The sequence below is a fragment of the Lepus europaeus genome, chromosome 9, assembly GCF_033115175.1.
Source record: "Lepus europaeus isolate LE1 chromosome 9, mLepTim1.pri, whole genome shotgun sequence".
Classification (NCBI taxonomy): Eukaryota; Metazoa; Chordata; class Mammalia; order Lagomorpha; family Leporidae; genus Lepus; species Lepus europaeus.
The window spans coordinates 61,907,535-61,931,338 of NC_084835.1; positions in this window are offsets into that span (position 1 = coordinate 61,907,535).

Sequence of the window (23,804 nt, forward strand, 5' to 3'; positions counted from 1 at the left end):
AAGTTGCTTTGAAGCCACTGTGTCCACTGAGGAAAAAGAAGGCACACGTTTTATGGGTAGCCTTTTGCCCCTTGACAACTTAACTCCCCTGAACATCTGGGTTGTGGGATTCAGCAGAAGCTGCTCCTCCAGGAATCAGGGCAAGGCAGACCAGATACTGAAGCTAGTGTGGCTCCCATTATGGCAGGTGTGTAGAGCTCATGCCTCTGCCTGGCCATTTAGTTCTGGGAAGGATTGTTGGTGTCAGAAGCTGGAGCAGTGACAGGGGTAGGAACAGCATGAGTTACCGCAGGGGATACACAAGCCCTAAGGGAGATTTCTGCGAGGGCAATTGAGTCTGAGCAGATCTGGGGAGGGGTGCAAGCATGGGTCAACACACAAGCAGAACAGGACACACTTAGTACCCATTCCTGGCTTTCAGCATTGACCTGGTAAAGGTTACATCATTTCTTTTTGACCCAAAGTTTGGAGCAGTGACTTGGAAGAAGAAGAAAGAGAATAACTCCCACAGTATCCCTGTGAAGGGACAGGGCTGAAGGAGCTTGTAGACTTATAATGCTGCAAGGATGTGCTGCAATCTGCTCTAATGCCTCATTTTCCACCTGGGAATCAGTCACAGTGAAGCACTTAGGTCTTCCTTGAGTATACAGCAGTCTCCCTTATCAGCAGAAAATGTGTTCCAAGACCCCAGTGGAAGTCGACACCCTGCAGAGTACCAAATGCTCATACTTACTTTGTTTTTCCTATATATACATGACTATGATAAAGTTCAATTTATAAATTATACATAGTAAGAGATTAGCAGGGCAGGCATTGTGGCACAGTGGGTTAGGACACCCCTTGGGATGCCAGCATTTCATATTGGAGCACTTGGTTTGAATTCTGGGTACTCTGGCTCTGATTAGCATCATGCTAACACATCTAAGAGGCAGAAGATCATGGCCATGGTTTGAGCGTTTCAGTTCCTATCACCGTTATGGGAGATCCAGGTGGAATTCTTAGCTCTTGGTTATAACCTGTCCTAGCTCCAAATGTTGTGGGTATTTGGGGAGTGAACCAGATGAAAGAGTCTCTCTCTCTCTTTCTCTCTCTCTCCCTCCCTCTCTCTTCCCCCTTTCCCTGTCTCTCCAACACTCTGCCTTTCAAATAAATAAGTCAATAAATCAGTAAATATTTTAAAAGAGATTAACAATAACACAGTATAGAGCTTTAAAATAATTTTTGGAAGATTTAAAAAAATATTTGAAAGGTAGAGAGATACAGAGAGATAAACAGAGATATTTTTCATTCTCTGATTCACTTCCCAGATTCCTGAAGTAGCCGGGGCTGGGTCAGGCTGAAGCCAGTAGCCCAGAAGTCCACCCAGATCTCCTATGTGGGTGGCAGGGACCCAGGCATATAGGCCATCAGCTGCTGCCTCCCAGAGTGCATCAGCTGGGAGCCAGATTTGATGTGGAAGAGCTAGGACTCAAACCAGGCACTCCAATATGAGATGTCACCAGCCCAGGGGGCGGTTCAACCACTACACCAAATGTCAACTTTCATACCATGAATCTTAGCAACTTTAGTATACAATTTTTTTTCTTCCCCTAATAAGTCAAGCACTTTCACCTCTTCACTTAAAGGAAATACTTTAAGACTTCTTTTTGTTAATCTGATTTGCTAGCATCACTACCTTTGGACTTGGGGACCACTATTAAGTAAGACAAGGGTTACTTGAACACAAGTACTGATACCACAACACTGACAGCATAGTGAACTACTAAATGACTAACCGGCGGGTAACAGGTACAACATAGACATCTTGGGCAAAGTCATGATTCACAGCCTGGGCCAGATGAAATAGGGTGGCAGAAGATTTCATCATGCTGTCCAGAAAAGCACACATTTTAAAGTTTAATGAACTTTTTGTTTCTTGAATTTTCTATTTAGTATTTTTGTACCATGATTGCCCATTGGTAACTATAGCCTCATAAAAGTATAACAGTGGATAAGGGGAGCTATTGTATGTTATACTCAACCAAAATGGGTGATTGGCAAAGAACTTTTACATTCATCACCTCATTTGATGCTTTCCAAAATGAATTTGGTAGGTATTGTCTGCATCGGCTATACTAAAGATAGAATCTTTGTGTTTGCACTCCACCATAGGAATCTTTCTACTACACTTTTTGTCCTATTTTTTTTCTGTTCCCTTTCAACTTGATATGGCAAAGCTTTTAAAGGCATTCTAATTAAACTACTCTTGTCCAAGGAGTCCTGTGGTTTCCATTTTGTTTCTCATCAGTACTCCGTGGATAATGAATTCTAAGTACCTAAGTATTTTGGACAATATGTTGGAACTATCTTCCCTGGCAGGGAATCAAGATAAGTTGTCCCAGGTGGTGTTAGCCCTTTGAGCCAGATTGTGACAAAGGAAATAGCAATTTGCTATTGGCACAAGTTATAAACAGTACCTAATGATTGAGTCCAAGATAGAACGCCGAGATTCAGAGTTGGGGAATCATATTTGGAGGTCAAATGCACCTCAAAGGCAGCAGGGCCAGAGGTAGGTTTCAGTGACTGGAGAGCAAAGGCAAGGGTTTAGGTTAGAAGAGCCCAAGAAATGCGGAGTGGAAGTAGGGGAAGGAGGAAGAGCTGGGTAAATCCCCAACTTGAGACAGTGGTGGATTAGCAAATCTGGGGAATGTGCAGCCTGGGTGAGCTGAGCTCTGTTAGAGACTCAACCACAGAACAAAAGTCTTACACTTTCTGCTGCTGAGTGGAACATTCTGAATTTGACAATTACTTATTAAGTATTTACTTCCAGCTAAACATTTAAGATTCAACCCTTAAAGTGCTTACGTTACCTACAGGAATATAAATTGTGTACCTACTGCTCAATCACAAGACAGTATAAGTCGAGTAGCAGGTGAGTCATATAAACATCAAACTCTAGCGATGCAGGCGGATACAACATCTGAACTTTCCATTTTAAACCACGGGTTTTTGAAGAGGAGAACATGCTTTATAACTATTTACCTGGAAGCAGAATACAAAACAGATTAAAGATGAAGTGCCTAGGACAGAGAGATTAGTTAGGAGATTATGGTAATAATTCAGGCATAAAGAAAGAAGGGTTGAGTATAAGTCTTGAAAGTAAACATCTTTTGGATTTACCATTTAACCTCATTTATCAGTTTTTTTTTTCTCCTTACAGAATAAGGGATAATGTTCATGCATAACATGAGGAATGGAGTATTTACACAGTGTAAGGATTATGTGTACATGGCTCATTAATTATGCTGTGGCTTCAATAATGGTTTAAGTGTGTCCCTCACAGGTTCACATGCAGGAAGCTTGGTCCCCAGTGTGATGATGTTGAGAGCTGTGGCTCAGTGCAAGCTCGTTAGGCAACTGGAGGTACTGCCCTTCCAATTGATTAATGTAGTTCTGGAATTCTGGTTGGTTCCTGAGAAAGCGAGTTGCTCTGAGAGCAAGCCTGGCCCCTGTCTGATTTCCTGTCGGTCATGTGATCTCTTCCACTCGTGCTCCATTGTTGTTACGTCACCTGCCTGAAGGTGCTCCCAGAGGTCAAACAGGTGGGACCACCTGATCCCGGATTTTCAGTTACCAAAGCTGTGAGCTCAATAAGCTTCTCTTCTTAATAAATCACTCAGTCTCAGGTATTTATCATAGCAACAGAAGGCGGACAAATGGACTAACACAGCTGAATGTCTTGAGCCAACCCTTCCTTATATACTGGTCTATCTTTGTTCAGAGGAACTGGAAACTAGTAGACAGGTGGTAAATCAGAGAGGGTCACTATTACTTTTTGAGGAGAGTATTATCACATAATTATGCCTACATGAGTTTTCAAATCAGACATCTGAATCCAAGTTCCAAATTTGTTTGCCTGTGTATTGTCTTGGACACATTACTTAGTTTCTACACCGAGTTTCAGGGCTGGCACTGTGGCATGGCAGGTGAAGCTTCTGCCTGCAATGCCAGCATCCCATATAGTCATCAGTTTGAATCCTGGCTACTGCACTTCCTATCCAGCTCTCTGTTATGGCCTGGGAAAGCACTAGAAGACGACTCAAGTTCTTGGGGCCCTGCACCCGCAAGGGAGACCTAGAGGAAGTTTCTGGCTCCTGGCTTTGGATTGGCTCAGCTCTAGCCATCTGGGGAGTGAACTAGAGGATGGAAGACCTCTCTCTCTCTCTCTGCTTCTCTGTAAATCTGCCTTTCAGATAAAAATAAATAAATAAATAAATAAATCTTTAAAAAATAAAATAAAATAAGCTCAGTTTCCTCATCTGTCATATGGGAATAATACTATCTATCTAGTTGTAGTAAGGTAAAATTTAAGTGACCCTGCATGGTAGTAATCTCTTTAGAGAGACAACACTCTAGAAATATAACCTATTGTTACTGCATGACCATTTTGCAGGCCAAATTTCTGTGTTAATTTAAATGCTGTTGATGACACTGAAAGATTATTTGTAACAACGGAGACTAAACTGAGCATGACTGAACTGTTGTAGTGTTACACACAATTAAAGTAGTTTTTTTTTTAATATCTATTTTTCCTTGGAGACAATTTTTTTTTCTTTATTTTTGACAGGCAGAGTGGACAGTGAGAGAGAGAGAGACAGAGAGAAAGGTCTTCCTTTGCCGTTGGTTCACCCTCCAATGGCCGCCGCGGTAGGCGTGCTGTGGCCAGCGCACCTTGCTGATCCGAAGCTAGGAGCCAGGTGCTTCTCCTGTGTTAGCCTGTTGAGCCACATTAAAGTAGTTTTAAAAACAAATATTGCATCCACCTGGTTCATACTATGAATATTAGTTTTAAATCATACTCTGTTCCTCATTTTTACACTTGAAAATAAACAAACAACTCAGTTTCACAATTAGATTAATGCATGTTTAAATCCATAATACATTTCTTAATAGAACACTCTAAGATTAAAAATAATTTTGGGCCGGTGTCACAGCTCAATAGGCTAATCCTCCGCCTGCGGTGCCGGCACACCAGGTTCTAGTCCCGGTTGGGGCGCCGGATTCTGTCCCGGTTGCCCCTCTTCCAGGCCAGCTCTCTGCTATGGCCCGGGAGTGCAGTGGAGGATGGCCCAGGTCCTTGGGCCCTGCACCCCATGGGAGACCAGGAGAAGCACCTGGCTTCGGGCTTCGGATCAATGCGGTGCGCCTGCCACAGCACACCAGCCACAGCGGCCATTGGGAGGGTGAACCAACGGCAAAGGAAGACCTTTCTCTCTGTCTCTCTCTCTCACTGTCCACTCTGCCTATCAAATAATAATAATAATAATAATAATTTTGAAAGGTTTAAATTTTTTTAAAAAGGAAAGAAAAACAGGCACAGGGCATGGGTTGGGTGCAGTGGGTAAGATGTGGGCTGCTTGGAACATCCTCATGCCATATTTGTAGCACCTGAGTTTGAGTCCCAAATCTGCTTTCAGTTACAGCTTTCCGCTAATGCACCCCCGGGATGCAGCAGTGACGGTTCAAGCAGTTGGCTCTGTTCCATGCATGTGGGAGAATGATTTCCTGGCTCCTGACTTTGGCTTGGCCTAACCCTAGCTGTTGCAGGTATTTGGGAAGTGAACCAGGAGATGAAAGATCTCTCTCTCTCTCTCTCTCCTTTTCTTTCTTTCTCTCAATCTCTTTCTTTCCTTCCGCCTTTCAAATAAATAAAAAAGTACGTAAAAAAAAAAAAAAAAGGAAACAGGCACAAAATGTCTGCTTGCATAGTGTCTTATTTGGAGCCTCCTCTCCCGTGTGTTTTGTGCACGCGCGTGAGACTGCCCATGGTTTTGGTGATGAGCTCTGAGCCCCGTCTGAACACGATGAGGCCTCTGAGCATGTGGGAGAAGATTGCCTGTCCCTCCTTTAGTTGCGCAGGACTGAGCCCAGTGAAGAAAGTAATGTCCCTGAAAACACTTTGGTGCAGAGTTTAGGCTTTGAGGGAAGAGAGGGACACACAAGAATCAAGAGAGACACGGGCCTAGACAGAGAACTTCTCGGTGCCCTCTCACCCGTGATGACCAAGTGAGCAGCTTCATATCTCAGATAAATACCGATATGAGAATACTACACTGCATTGTTTCTCCAAGGCCTTTTAGGATCCATGCAGAAAACATGGAAAGAATTACCTCCAAGAACCTATGATTTCCTAACCAACCTTTTCAAAATCCCTTCTTCTATGAGGAGAAAACTCCAACACATAAAAACAAGGTAGACCGAGATAGGCAAAAGTCAAGTAAGTTGTGAAACATGTTAGTTCTTAGCACATATCCAGGAAATATATTTTAGATCCTTTTGCTCAAGTTTGGGAAAAAACAACAAAAGAAACTCCCTGAAAAGGCCTGGCTTATTAAACAGCTAACTGAACACTGAGGATAAAGTTAAATGACCTGTGACTCCACTGCCACAGACCACCTAGTTAGCATCATCGACTGTCTTTGATTAGCTTGGTTGACAGAAATAACCTACTGAACCCTGGGTGGATGCGGCAGACAGAAATCCAAACATCACCCAAAGCAGCAAAGTCCTAAGCATGAACCCCCAACAAATATTTATTGAATATCTGGCAGCCCAGACAGGCTCATACCCGGAGAAGCTGACAAACCCGAGGAGGGAGAGACAGAGGCAAGCATGTGACCAATGACAGTTTATTTTTGCAAGCAGTACAATAAAGAACAAAGACCTAGGAGAACACATCAAAACCAGCAAGAGGTTCTGGCTGGGGGGTTGGGGTAGTCTGGAAGAATTTACAGAAGCGATGACATTCAAAGGAGACCTTAAGAAGTGCAGGCATCCATGGGGCAGAAAAAGAGGGGAAGGGCATTTTATATGAGGGTGGGGACAGCACAAGCAAATTATGGCAGCAAACAGCCCATGGCACATTTATGGATGGGATTTAAGATGTGGGGGTAGGAAAGTGGCAGAAGAGACTAAAAAGTGCATTGTAGTCAGATTTCAAGGGAGTGTGTCAGGAGCCCAGTTAAGAAATCCGAGTGGGGCCGGCGCTGTGGCTCAGCGGGTTAAAGCCCTGGCCTGAAGCCATACGGGTGCCGGTTCTAGTCCTGCTGCTCTTCTTCCGATCCAGCTCTCTGCTATGGCCTGGGAAAGCAGTGGAGGATGGCCCAGGTCCTTGGGCCCCTGTACCCACGTGGGAGACCTGGAGGAAGCTCCTGGCTCCTGGCTTCAGATCAGCGCAGCTCTGGCTGTTGCAGCCAGTTGCGGAGTGAACCATCGGATGGAAGACCTTTCTCTCTGTCTCTACCTCTCTCTGTAACTATGTCTTTCAAATAAATAAAGTAAATCTTTTTAAAAAAAGAAATCAGAGTTTTCTAAGCATTATTAAATCATCGTGTCATTCATTCAAACAATGCTTTCACGAAGCTGTTCAACCTTGCCATCAAGATGCCCACATCTCACAAAAAGTGCCCGAGTCCAATTCCTGGCTCTGGGTCCAGATTCCAGCCTTCTCTTAATGCAGACTTTGGGAGGCAGCACTGAATGGCTTACGTGGTTGGGGGTCCCGCCTCCCATGGGGGAGACCTGGATTGAAGTCCTAGCTTCAGCCTAGTGCAGCCCAGGCTGTTGTGGAACATTTAGAGAGTGAACCAGCAGATGGGAGTACCCTCTCGCTCCTCCCACCCCCACTCTCTCCTCTCTGAAACAAATAAACATTCTTAAGGAAAAACATGTTCAGAGGACTGGCCAGCGATGGGCTAAGTACTGGGTTAGCCTCTGAAACTGAAAGAAAGGCCAGTCTTCTCTCAGAGGTTCACAGTGAGTATCCTGGGGGCTTGGAGTGACAAGAGCAGGCCTTCCTGAAAAGTCAGGAGAGCACCACCAACAGCCACTACTTATGCAGCTTTAGTCAGTCGAGTGCTGGGAACCGTGCAAAGACACATGTATTTGTTTAATCTCAAAACCCTGACAAGAGGCAAGTTCTCCCATGCTATTATCCCCGTCTTCCGCACGCTCACATGGAAGTGGAGCGTTTCAGTGAGTTGCCAGTTCCCACGGCAGGTGGGCAGTAGAGGCATGATTTGCAGCTGGCAGGATGCTTTCAGGCCTGAATGTTTAACAACTTCTCTCTGTAGTCTTTTGAGGAAAAAATGAATTTGATGGGAAGTTTGAGGGTGACAAAGTAGAGACCTGTAAGATGAGCCTGATAGGATGTGTCTGAATTCTTCGGGTCAATAAGAAGAGAGGCACAAGGCCGGCATGGAGGGGTGAGCATGGCCCCTGGTCCACACCAAGCTGCACAGTGTAGCCACTGAGCCGTGTGGGTTGTGATGCATTCCAGGCAGTTCTAGACTCTGGACTCTAGAATGAGTATCTAGCACCACGTTCAGACCCAAAAAGGATGTTTTGGGACAATTGATCACTTGCTAACTCGATATACTTATGTGCTGCACAGTGACCTATGATAGGCAACAATGGACTGCGTGTATGATTGTGGTCTCATAAGATCAAAATAGAGCTGGAAAATTCCTACCACCTAGTGATCTCAGGGCATCAGAAAATAGCAACAGTTACCCACCTGTCTGTGGTGGTGCTGGTATAGTCATACCTACTGCACTGACAGCCGTATGTAAGGACAGCACCTACTACTCCATAGGACTCAACAAAAATGTAAGTGACTATGTCACTGTTTTATACTTTCCTTATATTATATTTATTCTTGTAACTTTAAAGTGTACCCCAGCTTGACAAAAACGCTGATGGTAATAGTGTGTCAAGGGTGCCTGTGCTGTGTCACAGCAGGGATTAAGCTGTTGCCTGGATTCTAGTATCCCACATCAGAGCACTGATTCAAGGCCCAGCTGCCCCACTTCCCATCCAGCTCCCTACTAATGGGCCAGAAAAAGCAGTGGAAGATGGCCCAGGCGCCTAGGACCCTTCTACCCACGTGGGAGTCTCAGATGGGGCTCCTGACTCCTGGTCCAGCCCTGGCCATCAAGGCCGCTTAGGGAATGAACTAAGGATTGAAGGATCTCTTTCTCTCTGCCTCTTCCTCTCTCTCTGTCATTCTGCTATTCAGATGAATAAAAATAAATGAATAAAAATGAATAAAAATAAGTCTTAAAAAAGGTGTGTCTGGGCTGGCTCTGTGACTTGGGGTGGGGAGAGCTGGTGTCAGTTCAGGTCCCGGCTGCTCCACTTCCGATCCAGCTCCCTGCTTAAAGCACCTAGGAAAACAGTGGAAGATAGCCCAAGTCCTTGGGCCTCTGCACCCACTGCCACATTCTACTCAGCCGTCTCCGTCTCATAGCTGTTCTGCCTCTAGGCTTCCCCCAGGGCTTGGGAGACTCAGAGAGAGCTCTTGGCTCCTGACCTCGGATTGGCCCAGCTCAGGTCATTGTGGCCATTTGGGGAGGAAACCAGCGGATGGAATATCTCTCTCCCCTTGTCTCTCCCTCTCTCCTCCTCCTCTCTCTCTGTAACTCTGTCTTTCAAATAAAATAAATAAATCTTTAAAAAAAAAAAAAGCATGTCATGTTACGTGGACAGCAGCCTTATTCTTACCAGGTGTTATGAAGGAGTGATGGACCAACCATCCCGGTGTGTGTAGGTACATGCTATCGTGTCCACACAAGGACAAAGTCACTCAGAACGCATCCCTGTTGTGAAGCAACACTAGTGTAGACTAGTGAGTCCTCGGGGTCCTAATTGCTGTCTTTCCTTCCCGTATGATCTAAAGATGATTTACATCTTCCACGTTGGAGAAAGCAACCAGGCAGCGGAGGTGTTGCTGAGCCCCAAGTCCAATCCAAGCAAGACCCTGAGGATTCGTTCCCCTTCATCCTGGCAGCAGCAGCTTAGGGCTTTCATCCACACCTCGTGGCCCCCACTCCGCCTGGGCTGATGTCACCTGCTCTGGGGGAACAGTCTGTATCGGGACATTTTCCACCTCCTAGGCTCACTGCCAAACTCTGCTCAGCCGCCTCAGGGCTGTTTTGCCTCTAGGCTATCTCCCAGGCCCTGGGGCTCACGCAACGTGAGATGCTCCCAGAACTAGGTGTTGGGCTGGGGCCAGAGGTACTTCCCCAAGTTCGTGGAAAATGCAAGTAAAGATAAGTTTGCTTTGCTGCAAAAAATTTTGAAATCCATACATCCAACAGGTCCTCAGAAAGCTCGTGGAGAATGTGCATTATAAGAAATCTGTATGTGGATTTCAAAAACATTCTTGCATCAAAATCAACATTACTATTTAACTCCATTTGCACAGGAAACTTTTGACTTAGCAGGGTACATGCCCAGGTTCAGGTCCTGCGATGGGGACACGGACGTGCGTTCTGCACATGGCTCTCCTGGAAGGCACGCAGCGGGACGGAGCCTGTTGCCTGTGGCAGTAGCCAGTGGTTGCCTGCTGTTGCCTCCTCTCGAACATTCTGCAGCTCTGTCAGCATCTTCACTCCTGCTCCCTGAAGCCACAGCCAAGCAAACCCAACCTGCCCCCAAGTCCTCAGGCCACACTGGGCTTTGAGGAGACACAAATGAAAGAAGCCACTTTCTTTTTATCCTGTGCAGTTTGCTTCCTTCAGCAGCTGCCAGAGGGGCTCTCAGTTGCACAGTGACCAGCGGAGGCAGGCTGAGGGGCCGTAACAGAAGAGGGGTGTGGCTGGCACGCAAGGGAAGGGATGGATGCACTTTGGTGGCTTGCAGCTATCCGTGGGGACCGTCACTGATGCACATCTGTAATTGTCCAGCCTGACCCTTGGGAGTTCTATTCCTAAAGGAAGGAAAAGGAAAAGGAGGGTATCCCCCGTGTGTCCTGCGCTGGCAATTCTGCTGCTATGGTACAAAGCCCACCGCTTTCCAAGCTCCTGCCTGCCTTCCCTCCTGCCTTCCTTCTATCACTCGCTTTCTCCCTCCTCTCCTTACCTCCACCTCCTTCCTACTTTCTCCCATCACTTTTTCTCTTTCTTTCTTTTTCCCTGCAAGCTAGACTCTTCCAAATGCCGGGAATCCTGGGGGCAAGGAGTGGATTTAAGGAGAGGAGGGAGGCAGTTGGTGGGAGGCTCCGAGCCCAGAATGCACTGCTCTCCTTTGATCCTCACTGGTGATTTGCATAACCAGGAGGAGGCTGGTTCAGAGGAGGTGGCCTCTAAGGAGCCTCCTGAATTCTGTGATTGAAGCACAAACTCCACAGTGGAATAAAGCAGCGCCCAAAATAATAATGAGAGAACACTAAGATCGCCAAGAACGAAAGTCAATTGCCACCTTCTGGAGGGGAGAGAGACTTGGAAGCAAAGCTAACCACTGGCAGGCCCTCAGAGGGAGAACACCCCCAAAATGGTGAAAGGCATGACTGGCTCCACCTCCCCTCTGGGGGCCTACCTAGGTGCTGCTCTTCCCCGTAACTAGCTGTCAGCTAATTTAACTCTAATGAGAGAGGCTTGAACGTGAAAACACCTGTAGGATGAGAAGAAATATGAGCTGATGGAGTGCATCCAGGCACAGTGACCACCCCGGGATAGATACTTGGGAGAGAAATGAGTCCACAGACTTCCATGAAATCCACATCCGTGGAGTGCTCATAACCTGTGTACTTGTCAGACAAGCCCCCACTCCCCAGCCACTGTCAGTCACTGTGTGATGAGGTGAGGCCTAAGAAAACAAATGAGTTCAATAGCTTACATCTGCACATGCATAAAATGCTCTAAAATGTCATGGGAAGACAAGCCTACATTTCACAATTAGCTTTGCAGATCAAAAGTAAAAGCAGTGCTTTCTCTACACTGTAGGTGAGCCCATGGCGAGGCCCAGGGCTGTGAACGTGGGTGGCTGGATGAGAATCCATTTTCTTAGGACAACCAGGATGGCTGATGACTCTGAGAAGTCACAGCCAGGTACACAAAGCTCGGGCAGTTCCCCGCAGACTCGCAGGCTCTCAGCAAAGCTACTAGGGCATTAAAAAATAATGAAACATCATTTATGAAGAAAGGAAAAATTCCTGTGTAATGGTTCAGGCATTTGCTTCAGCACGGTAAAATAAAAAATCAGTTGCCCTGTGGCCTTACAGTGAACACAGGAGCGATCCTTGAGCACTGTGATTGCTCCTTGTCCCAGAGAATGTTTTCTTGAGGAGGATGGTGCCTTGAGAAGAAATTTTGTGTTCAAAAGCCTGCTTCATTTCTTTTCCAATCTGAAGAAGGAAAAATGACTTGTAAGGAAATTCCATTTGCTGAAGAACAAACATCCACAGAAACTAGTGGCGTAAGCCAGCAGCCATTTCTTTAGCTCATGATTCTGGGCATCAGCACTTGGTGTCTGAGGTCAGCTGCCTGGCAGGTGGCTCAGCTTCAGGGCTAGGGGACTGCCAGTGGGGCTCTCGAGGCAAAAGCAGGATAGACCAGCATGCAGTAGGGAGGGTTGACAACTGTGGCCATTGTTTTGCAAACTCACACAGACACTATGGTGCTTCTATAAGATACAAAATATTGAAGATAAAGGAGAAACCTTGGCATCACAGCTGCTGCTATATCACTATTCCCCTTGGAACAGAATCAATTTCAAATAAGAGGTTTTTTTTTTTTTTTTCCACCAGCCTTGAATCACTTTAGCATGTTATTGTATATTAAATTATCTATGACATATGTATTCTAGATGAGGGTGCCTCAAAAGTCGGTGGATTGAAAGTTAACTCCATTTTATTTTGATCAAAAAACTTTGGAATAATACTTGCAAATTTTTATCACACTATGCACTTCCCATGAATGTTTTAAAGACCATTTATATATGTAAATATGTTAGCATAAATATATAAAATATAATGTCATTGGCTGGTGCCATGGCTCAATAGGCAATCCTCCGCCTGCGCCGCCGGCACACCGGGTTCTAGTCCGGCTCAGGGTGCCGGATTCTGTCCCGGTTGCCCCTCTTCCAGTCCAGCTCTCTGCTGTGGCCCGGGAGTGCAGTGGAGGATGGCCCAAGTGCTTGGGCCCTGCATCTGCATGGGAAACAAGGAGAAGCACCTGGCTCCTGGCTTCAGATCAGCGCGGTGTGCCGGCCGCAGCACGCTGGCTGCAGTGGCCTTTGGAGGGTGAACCAACGGCAAAGGAAGACCTTTCTCTCTGTCTCTCTCTCTCACTGTCCACTCTGCCTGTAATATATATATATATATATATATATATATAATGTCATCATACTATATTAAATATTTTGTATACAGAATAGAATATACTATTAAAGTTTTACTTTTAACTTGTTTGCTTTCTTCTGGGGATTTCATCTTTCTAGTAACCTTAACCAAATGTAGGGATGCACTACCACTGGAGAGAAATGAAGGAGCAAATTAAAGACCTATATCTGTAATTCCTGCTGGAAATGTTCAGAAAATACTAACAATTGACCTCAAGTCATTACATGTGGAAAGAGTGCTACAACCCCAACATGCTGGTTGTTGGTTCAGTGTTCTTTATACCATGTTGATTGCCTGGAATGATTTTTGTGAAATGAATCTAATGAATTGATTATTTTTCAGTGGGCCAGAGTGCTCAATAGAGAAAAAGAGGGAGGGAGGGAAACAGCTCTCTCTGACAGTCTTCGTGGAAGACCCATCCAATATCTCATCTTGCTTCCTATTGGCCAGAACTTAGTCACATGGCTACACTGTTAAGCTGTTAGGAAGTCTGAGAAACAACCTTATAGCTGGGTACATCCCCAGCCCGAATAAAAGAAAGAAGAGGGGCTAGCATTGCAGTTTAGCGGGGCCCCTGACACTCATAAGTGATACTCTGATGGAGTTCTTGGCTCCAGGATCCTGGGTTTGCTCTGGCCCAGCCCCAGTCATTGTGGCCATTTGGGAAGTGAACCAATTAGGTGAAGGATCTCTCTCTCTTTCTGTTAGTATTTCAGATAAATAAAATAAATCTTTAAATAAATACATTTTTAAAAAAATATTAAAAAAAGAAGAGGAGAATGAATATTGGGGAGGCAACTGTCAATCTCCCATACTTAACCACTAGAGATAGCCAGGCTTTACCGAAACACAATACTATTTTCCTCCAAATATTTTCTTCCTCTTGATGGGGAGAGGTCCTGGGGTTTTTAGCAGGAGTTCAGAAATTCTATTTGATGACAAGTCAAAACAGTCAAAATATAAAAGATGGTACTACAGCTTCCAAATAGTTCTATATATTTAAATTTTTATCCAAAATATGTTGGCATTCATAAGATTTTTTCCCTATGAAATTTCCTTGATGTCCAACCTTTACAAAGTTTGAATATTGTTAAATAAGCATAATGTTACTCAAAGCAAGGAGATGCTTAATATCATTCATCATTAGGTGTAAACTCTAACTTGAATGAGATACACAATTGGATTGGCTAAAACACAAAATACTGATAATAGCAACTGTTAGTAAATATTGTTTTTAGATAGTTGGCTCACTGAACCTTATACACTGTTAGTGGAAATACAAAATTATCTGCCATTTTGGAAACCTGGTTGGTGGTTTTGAAAAAGTCAAATCCACTCTTACCAACTCTATAATTTCCCATCAAGGAATTTACTCCAAACCCAGTGTCCCCAGATTGAGGTAGAACAGGTGCATCAAATGTGTATGGTTAAACAAATCATCATCTACCCATGCAAAGGAAGATGAGGGAATTTTAAAAAGTTTATTGTGTTTTTCCATGACCATTTGGAAGTACCCTTGTATTACTCAGCATTAAGATGGATTGAACTGCTGTCATTGGCTACAATATTTTGTCAACACCCAAAATTTTAAAATATGCTAAGTAAAAGAAACCAGATGCAAAAAAGTTTCTATCATATTCCTCCACTTTTAGAACATTCTAGACAATCAAAACTATTGAGAGAGAGCAGATCAGCTATTACAATGCAACAAGGGCTGAGGAGACAGATGATGAAGAGGTGTAGTGTGATGGAATTACTTGGTTCTGAATTGTGGTGGTGATTTCATGAACACATGACTCATCAAAATTCATGGAAGTGGGTGCATTTTATTGTTTGTTTGTAAATTATACCTCAATAGAGTTGATTTTTCAGAAGGACATCAGGATGCTCTGTTGCAGCAGTTATCCATTTACCCCCAGTAGCTTGCTGTGAGCACATCCCACTGTGTCCACACCTCCAGCTACATAAACCCTAGCAGCTCAGGGGCCCTGGGCTGCAGAGAAAAACCCCACTTTCAGCAGGAGCTGGGAGCAATGCAATGGTACTTGTTTGCAAAATTCATATATTGAAGTCTTAAACCACAATGCCTCAGAACATGACATATTTGGTGTTAGACCTCTAAAGAAGTGATTAAGTTAAATTAAGTTGTCCCCTATTTCAGGCTGATGGGTGTTCTTGTAAGAGGGAAGACTGTGAGGACAGAGTGAGAAAATAGTCACCTACAAGCCACAGAGAGCGATGTCAGAAGAAACCAGCCCGGCTGACTCATTGATCTTGGACTTTCAGACTCCAGAACTGTGAGAAATAAATTCCTATTGTTTAAACTACGCATTTGCTATGGTAAGCCTAGCAAACAAGCACAAAGCATACTTCAGAAGTTCTTGGAAAAATGGAATAAAAACAAGTTTATTTTGGTGCAAAAATGTTTGAAATCTATGCATCATTTTTTCATAATATGCATTCCCATGAACTTTTGGAAGACCCTGTGTATGCATGGATTTCATTTATGTTTTTTCACCAAATTAAATGTACCTTTTAATTTCATTTTCTATGAAATTAGTAATTACTCTTTTATTTCTGGTAATGCTTCATAAAATTAAAATTTGATTAAATTGCTACAAGATGTACTTCCCAAAGGCCCTTATATAGGTGAAATGATGACAGAGATGGGCTCTATGTACATATTTTGTCTTTGTTGACATATTTGTTTGAGGGGGAGAGAGTGAGAGAAAAAGAGAGGGAGAGAGAGAGAATGCAAAACCCCATCCACCAATTCACTCCTCCTGTGCCTTCAGCATCCAGCGCTAGGTAAGGCTGAAGGCAGGAGATGGGAACTCAATCAGGTTTCTCAAATGGGTGTCAAGGACCCAGCCACTTGAGCCATAACTTGCTGCCTCCTAGGGTGAGCATTAGAAAGCTGGAGTCAGGAGCGGAATTAGGACACAAACCCAGGCACTCTGATAGGGGATGTGGATGTTGTAGCTGCTAGGCCAAACACCCACCCCACATTTTGCTTTAATTTAATAATTTTGTATCTGTGAAGGTAAGATAGAGATGATATCCAGATGAAAACTTTAGTTTCTACATTTAGGGTTAATTTTACACAGTATACATTTCCAATTTGTATTCTTAATTTGTCCATTTGCAGATGAAAAATTTGATACCCAAATTATCATGTAGAAAAGCAATCTGATGCTGGCAAAATAAACTACTCTGGGTACAATTAGCCACCTGGCATTCAACAAACGCAGTTGACTAACTGGCTGGCTTTCAAATGGGGCTGGAACTATTTCACTGTCTCTTCTCAGATACTATATGTGTAGGAATTTTTTTAGACATAATTTTAAGGGCTAAAGTAGGAATATCATAAGAATATATAAAGTCTCCCAAGAGGTTACTGTTCCAAAATAATTTCTTAACAACCTGCAGAAATTTGTTTTGGCTTAAGTAACTAACACTGGCAAAAGTACACACACTATCTTTACTATGTCATGCTTGTTCCACAGTTTTGTTTGGTTTTTCTTTATCAGAAGAATATGTGACTTCTCCTTATTTACTTCAAAGAGGTAGATATGATATTGTGGAGAGGTACTTAAGTGTGATTCCATGGTATCTTTTCTATGTGCATGCTTTTCCTGTTAAGAACAGTTCTTTGGTGGTAGGTGTTTGACTTAGCAATACTTGCCTCTGACTCCTGACTCCAGCTTCCTGCTAATGCAGACCCCAGAAGGAAGTGATGATAGCTCAAGTAACCAAGTTCCTGCCACCTATATGGGAGACTCAGATTGCATTCCCATCTTCTGGTTTGGATCTTGGCCGAGCATGGCCATTGCTAGCATTTGGGGAGTGAAACAGTGAATGAGAGTTCTTTCCATCTCCCTCTCTCCCTATCTCTCACTCTCTCTCTTTGCCTCTCTTTGCCTCTTTTTTTTTTTTTTTTAAGCTCTACTTGTTATAATCATCAATTTACATCTGCCAGTGGCTTTGGGGAAACACGTACATTAAGTCAATAAGGGAACAATAAAAGATTTGAATATGAGTATTTAATATAAGTTCAGGTAGAAACCATTAGTGTATTTTTTCTTCCGATCTGGGTATGTTTTCATTTATATAACCCAAATAAAAATGGTCTAAATATGCTTTTCAGAGTTATAGACAATTAGATATATCCCCTGGTGGCACTCAGAATTTCCTGCTGTCCTGGGCTAAGCCAGGTACCCCCTCACATTTCACAGGATTTATTAATTAATAATTAGATGCATTAATGCTGGAAAAATTAACTATGTAGTTGTGACTAACACCAGGCATTAATGCAAATCTCAGGGTGATCAACAAGAAAGCATGAATAGAATTAATGAAAAAAAAGTGAAAAGAATTGGAGTTAGGAAGCTGTTAGTATCCAGGGTTTCATTAGGTTGATATAAGCAGTATAACTCCTATCCTTAATGTACAGAAATAGCACTGCTCGTCTCTGGTGAATGTGAGGATATAGAGAAATTGACTTAGATTTTGTATGACGATGCAACCAACATAAAAACCACTCTAAAAAATCACAGCATTTCTTCCTGAACACTTAAAATAGCTGGGAATACCATGCCATTTTGAATGCTATCAACAGATGACTAGAAGGAAAGGGGGAAGAAAGGAAAGAATTGTCAAGTTGAACCTCATGCTGGTAGAACAGGATTTTCCAAAGGGCTCATTAATTTTAAAAAATGCTTACAATATTGCCTCTGCTGGAATGTGTTTATAATTACTCAATTACTGCTTTGTGGTCACAGTGGTTTTTAAAATGATATACAATATGCTGTACCTACATGCCCTATTGTTAGCTCTCCCCCGACTGCTCATTAGAATGGCTCAAGGGGATATAGAAGAGCTTCAAGGCCTAGGTTCTACCCCAAATAAATAAACTCACATCTCAGAAGATGAGCACAGACCTCTGAATTTTACAAATATTTACTTTACACCATCCCGTGCTTCTGTGCCTAGAGGGAATGTAGGACCACTGGACTACAGTTCTCATCATTAAAGAATTACTGCATAGAGTTTCATGAATGCTAACCAACAATGTTTATTTCTATCTGAGACATTATGCATTAGAGCAAACTAATGTACATTAGAAAAAATAAATGATACACTTGGGGTGATCATAAGGGGAAAATCCTCAAATACTCCAGTAATTACCCTCATCAGTTTTCACTAGATCAATTTTCAAAAAATTGAAACAGACATGTTAATGCGACATGAGTCTATGTAAATTATATAAACCATATAATTAGCACCTTGAGGTTTTTGAGTAAATTTCTCCTAAGCTGCAGCTATGAAGCTGAAAATTCTGAAACTGACTGTAGAGGGAAGATGGTTTCCAATTAGGATGTTTTCTCCTAACTAAATAATTAAGAGCTCTGTTGATTTTAGCAGCCTCTGGGTAAGAACAGAGAAAAATTGTAATGTCCTAATTAGGAAGTAATGTGTGCATGCAGGAGAAGAATTAACAAGAATTCACAAAGATGAAAGAGAAATGGAAGTGTTTCCTAGAGTAAGGTTGCTCTTCAGTGGAATTCTGCACCATGTCATCACTTAAAGCAATGAATAAAATTTGGTGTCTGCATATATTTAATATTAATCCAAAGTGGTTCATTCTGATTCAGAATGTACCAACTCATTTAGACCTATATAGATTCAACAAAAAAATATGCCTTGGAAACAGAACATGTTCTTTACAATTTTTTCCCCATACCAATAACTGTCCAAACATATTCCAGGAGTAGATTCATTTAGCTTTGCCTTTGAGTCACTTAAAAGGGAGTGGAGTTATTCCAAATATTGTTTATCAAGCTCTGGGATTTTTCTAGATTTTGGCTTTCTTTTTGAATCATATTTGCTCCATTTACATTGGGAAACTATGAGAGAGAAGACTCACATAACCAAATGCAAGTTAAGCTATTTTGGAATGTTATATATCAACTGAAAATAATTTTAGGGCAATAACTCTTGATACCCAAAATCTCTTTGGACAGTTTGATTTCAAGGATGATTTATTCATTTGCAATGTTCTGTAAAGGAGTGTGGGTTAATTAAATTGCTCATCTGGTAGAAATTCTGGAGTTCAGAGGACACAGTTAATCCAAGCTTCAAAGAACATAAAAATAAGATAAACACAAGGAAATAGAAAACAAATGAACACAAAATGATTCTGTGCTTTCCTCCCATCAATGGGTCATGGTTCTCTTCAAATGTCACTTGGTGCCTTTTTTTGTATTTAGGATGAAAAGATTTGAAAAAAGGCAGAAAATACATGTTAGTAGTTTGAATGAAAAAGCTTTCACACTGCATAAAAAGTGAAGACAACACTGGAGAATGCTGATGTGGCAAAGTGGACAAATTTGTGTCTCAAGACAGATGTTCAACGAACAAAATTTGCTCATTGTTTTCATTTTTTGGTTCTATATCATCCCAAAAGGCGAGATGAGGAAAGGCGAGAATGGGAAATGATGGGAAACAGAACCTGTGCCACAATCCTGCAGCAACACTAGTTATCCTAAGATATTCTTGATTAAAGAGTCAAGGGGACAAACTTCAGACATTTACGATAATTTGATCTGATTGGAACATTACAGGGGCAGTCTGCATTTGAGATGGCAGCCTGAGCTCTTACATCTGTATTTTCTGCCCCAGGTTCCTCTGGAGATTATCAGGAAGAATTTGAAAAGTATGCAACCATGAAACAGTATGAAACATTGGAAGGAAAGAAGTGGATGTAATGCAATTAATGGGAAAAGCAAAGGAAACTATAGTTGAAGAAATATTTCACTACCAATAAGGACAGACCAGTGGGGAAAACTGAGAATAAATAATAGAAAGATTAAGGTGAATAAGCCTCATTACTGATATGAGAGAAAATAAAGTTGGCCCAATAAATAGTGTAGAACCTTAAAAGTTGTCAGCGTGTCTCAGAGAGGTTCTTCTCTAGAGGCTATTGTGATATAAATTTGATAACAAATTATTCACTGATTTATTCATTCACCAACTTGACAACTATGCATTAGCACCTACAGTGTACCAGGTACTATTCTAGGGGTGGGGGATACAGCATTAACAAAAATAGTCACAACTCTGATCCCTCTTGGAACTCACACAAGGGCACAGTGTCAGTCAGCCAACCAATCAGATATCGTATGTCATCAGTAAGTAAAATTACCTATAGAGAAATGAAGCAAGGAAGTGAACAGTAGGGTGACCATTGTAACTAGAGAGGTCAGAAAAGACCTTAATAATATCCAAATGAGTTGAAGAACAAGTCATACAGCCCGGGGAAGGCATAAGGGAGAAGTGCAAATGTCCAGGAGTTATGGTTAATAGAGCAAGGGAGGGGGCAAAGTGATCAAATAAAACTTTATAGACCATGGTAAAGACTTCGAATTTTATTCTGAATGCAGTGGGAACTCATTGGAGCATTTTAAGTAGGGGAATTAAATGATGTGACTTACATTTAAAAAAATGGGTAACAAATGCTAGAGGAAGAGAGGAGAAGAGATGTAAGTAAGAACGTAATTTTCATAGTCCAGTTGAGAAATGATGGTGATTTAGATGTGGACACTATACATAAACTTGATGAGAAGTAATTGGTTTCTGGTTAGGTAAAACAAATTATGTTTGGAAATTAAAATATGTGATTGCCTAAAAATATACACATCTATTAACATATCAGTGAATGTGTTGAATTGAAAGACTAGAGATCACGGAAAGGGAAATTATTAACATAGAAGGCAAAGTTAAGGAAATATTCCATAACACTGGCTAAAAAAAACAAATATATTAAAAATTAAGATTAAAAGTTAAAAACCTGAATGATAAATTCAGGGGATCTAGAATATATCTAATAGGAATTCTAGCTGGGAAAACAGAGGAGGATAAATAAGGAAGAAACCTAAGAAAAATTATTGGGCCTAAAAAACAAAACCAAGCAGAGATGTTTAGGCTGGAACTTGTAAACATCAAACAAAGCTATTGAAAAAAACAAAACGTTTCTTGGATAGAGAACACTGCAAGGGAAGTCAGGTCTCTTACAAAGGGATGACAACATCCTGGCACAAAGATTCTAACTAGAAACCCTAGAGTTCATACATAAATGAAGCAATTCAAAGTTCTGAAGAACGAACATCCTTTGATTCTAGAAATCATCACTCAGGCAAAAATAACAATCAAACGTGAGGACAGAACAACAGATGAATGTCACCAGCTCGGTGTCGTCTGAAAGAAGGAAGTTGCCCAATGGCTTTTGCGAAACACAGCGGAAGTCTAATCATTTATCCTACCTGTAAACCTAAGAGTCCCAATGTCATAGATGATGGCAGAGGACACAAGACTCTGAATCAGAGACAAACGCCTTGATCATCCATGGCACATCATGAGCTTCATGTTTGCAGCAGTACCCTTGTCTCTTAAGTCCCATGGGTAACATATAGGTCAGTCCATATACAGTGGGCTTACATCAGAGCCAACACACCCTGAGCTTAGAAAGCCCCTGATCTTATCATCAGCAGCTGGTAAACCTGAACACTGCCCATGGAAGAAGAAGACATTATCTTTATTATGCTGGTTAGGAACTAAGCCTTCCCTCTGACCCAAAGGAGGACACTAATCTTGCCACACAAAGACAGTCTTGGGCTTTCACATTATCCCCTAACCCCTAACAGTGACCTAGCAAGATAAAGAATCCAAGAATGAGGGCAATATAGGATATACTTATGTAAAAATTAATTATAGTTGAAAAGCACCAGGAACAATGTATAATGCTAGAAGAAACTACAATGCAGTTACTAGGAGGTGCTTGGAAGATTCTCCTCCAACACAAACTTACAGCTGATAACATTACATTTACAGTATGTATGAGGGCTCTTGATAAAGTTCATGGACCTGATGTACACTATGGACTACTACTTGCTCCCAAAAAGAATGAAATATTTTCATTCAGAACAACATGGATGGAACTGGAAGTCATTATGTTAAGGCTCAAAATCACAAGTATTACATGATCTTACTCATGTGTGGAGTCTACAAAGAGAGTGATCTCAGAGAAGCTAAAGTTACAATGGCGGTTACCAGAGGCTTGGGAGGGAAGAGTGATGGGAGAATTGGGAAAGGTAGGTTGATGAGGACTTGGTTATAGCTGGGTAGGAATAAGAAGTTCTGGGATTCTATTACACTCTAGAGTAACTATAAATCAACATAAAGGACTGTATATTTATCTAAAAAACACAATATAGGATTTTGGATGTTTCATCATTAAGAAAGGTAGTATGAAAAGATATATTTACCCTGATTAGACATTATACAATGTATATACTTCACACAGTGTGTATAATTTTATATGTCTATTAACATTTTTAAATTAAAAAATTAAAGCTCATGTAAAATTCATATTATGAGGCCGGCATTGTGGCTCAATAGGCTAATCCTCCGCCTGCGGTGCCGGCACCCTGGGTTCTAGTCCCAGTCGGGGCGCTAGATTCTGTCCTGGTTGCTCCTCTTCCAGTCCAGCTTTCTACTGTGGCCCGGGAGTGCAGTGGAGGATAGCCCAAGTGCATGGGCTTTGCACCCCATGGGAGACCGGGAGAGGCACCTGACTCCTGGCTTCGGATTAGCGCAGCGCACTGGCCGTAGTGGCCATTGTAGGGTGAACCAATGGCAAAGGAAGACCTTTCTCTCTGTCTCTCTCTCTCATTGTCCACTCTGCCTGTCAAAAAAAAAATTCATATTATGAAAAAACTATGCATGGATTTCAAAATTTTTGCACCAAAATAAGTATATTTTAATTCCATTTCTTCACATACTTTTGAAGTTTTCTTATACTTATGAATGACTATACTCTAATTCCATAATGAATGAATTTTTTATCAGTTTTTAATATAACAAAGAATATTTATTTGGTTAATTAATTTTTTAGATTCAACCATTAAAAAAGTATAGAAAATCTTTATATACAGAAGATCGATTCAGTATATAATTAGTAAAGATCTCATCGGTTTGTACCCACACAGAGACACAAAGTGTAAAAATACTGTTTCAGTACTAGTTATAGCATCACTGCACATTAGACAACACATTAAGGACAGATCCCACTATCAAAATTACAAAATAAAATGTCAACATTCTAAAACTATCTTAAGCTTCCACAGTCAGACATGATAAAATAACAACAACAACAACAACAACAAAAACTGTCCTTAAAGAACAAGTGTAAAATAGGACATAATGTATGAAATGATTGTCTCAGCACTGGTCTTCTGGCAACACAGGATTATGATTCCTGAGAGAGGGGAAACAAAGGAAAACTCCCTAATACCCGCAGATTTCTGCCTGGAAGCAGTTTCACAGGCACAGATGCGGTTACGGGAACACCAAGAGAGGCCAGTGGACCCATGAGTTGAGGACATAGAGATCACAAGCAGGAGAGGCCGAGGCAGCTGGGGGTTGCAAGGCAGAGTCTCAGAAAGGGTGGAGCAACGGAGCTGGGGAGGCTGGGAACCTGTGCCGGCATTCTCTAGAGCTCTCCTTGAATACCTGGCCATGCTTGCACGGAGGGATACTCTGCAGAGCGAGCAAAACCATGAGCAAGTGAGCTGAGCATTCCAGACCT